Raw genomic sequence first — 1,751 nt, 5'->3', positions numbered from 1 at the left:
ACCCTCCCAGTTCTGATGGGTGAAGAAAGGATGATGAAAGTGGGTTTTCTCTTTTTTTTCCCCCTAGTTTTGCATATTTTCTTTTCTTTAAAATGCATGTAATTATTTTCTGTTCTAATCAGAATAGTACTTATTAACAGTATGCTTTTATTTTCTGCTTTTGGTCGCATTAAGCTATTTAGCCAGTAGTAAAATGAACTATGGAATTCTAGGGCATTGCAGTTAAAAAAAAAAAAAAAAAAAAAGCTTCAAAAGAAATATATATATGCTATTTGTGAGGTACTCAATGACACTATAAAAAATTAGATAACTTTCCTTAAAATTATTTGTAATCAGTTCTATTAATATGTCAATTCAACTATTAATGGAAGGTCCAAATTTTTTTAATACTGTACTTCTCATATAAAAATGTCATTGGCCTATATTTACTCTCTTCTCCATTACTGCTGGAAACATTCCATGTTCTCTTCTAGGAATTACTAACAGTCTTACAAATCATGTTTGGATTATTTGAAAAACAAATGTTTTTTAAAAAGCAGGGGAGCAGGGATCTTTTTGTAGATTTACCTACAAAAAGTAGCCCAAGGGACTGCCTTTATTTTTTTTTTAAAGATTTATTTATTTATTCATTCAGAGAGAGTGAGAGAGAGGCAGAGACACAGGCAGAGGGAGAAGCAGGCTCCATGCAGGAAGCCCGATGTGGGACTCAATCCCGGGTCTTCAGGATCACACCCCGGGCTGCATGCGGCGCTAAACTGCTGCACCACCGTGGCTGCCCAGGGACTGCCTTTAGAACCGGAGATTGGGTAGTTGTAACTATTTATTTATAGGAGGATAATTTCATGGCTTTAAAGTTAATTCTTATGAGACAATAAATTTCCTACTTTTATGACATCAAAATATACATTATTCTAGTTTGCTTTATCCAATAAAATACCAAATACTTTAAATTTTGCTAACTTTGCTCCCAATATAAAATTACAAGCAAACACCAAATCTTTCTTCTAATAATTTCATATTGGAAACTCTGTATGAAATACTTCATACCAAGACTTCTGGGTGGCTCAGTGGTTGAGCATCAGCCTTCGGCTCAGGGTGTGATCCTGGAGTCCCAGGATCGAGTCCCACATCAGGCTCCCTGCATGGAGTCTGCTTCTCCCTCTATCTATGTTTCTGCCTCTCTCTGTGTCTCTCATGAATAAATAAAATCTTTAAATAAATAAATACATACATATATACTTCATACCAATCTATTATTACGCAGTACTTGTAACAATATTTTCACATAGTTTTAACAAGATTTTTTTTTAAGATTTATTTATTTATTTATTTATTCATTCATTCATTCATTCATTCATGAGAGACACACAGAGAGAGGCAGAGACAGGTAGATGGAGAAGCAGTCTCCCTGCAGGTAGCCCAATGCAGAACTTAATCCCAGGACCCTGGGATCATGACCTGAGCCAAAGGCAGACAGATGCTCCACCACTGAGCCACCCAGGTGCCCCAGCAAGATTTTAAATTCAAATTCTTCAGGAGCACCTGGCTGGCTCATTGAGTAGAGCATGTGACTCTTGATCTTGGGGTTCTCAGTTCAAGCCCTGTGGTTGAGCACAGTGCTTACTTAAAAAAATAAAAGCTCTTCAGAGTTGAATAAAAACTTGACATTTGTTAAAGTACAAATTTGAAGGTAAGCTGAATTAGCATGAAATAAACAATGAGTAAGAGAAAATAACTTGAGCAAATTTGAA

The sequence above is a fragment of the Vulpes lagopus genome, chromosome 14, assembly GCF_018345385.1.
Source record: "Vulpes lagopus strain Blue_001 chromosome 14, ASM1834538v1, whole genome shotgun sequence".
Classification (NCBI taxonomy): domain Eukaryota; kingdom Metazoa; phylum Chordata; class Mammalia; order Carnivora; family Canidae; genus Vulpes; species Vulpes lagopus.
Note: the sequence above shows the minus strand (reverse complement) of the source record.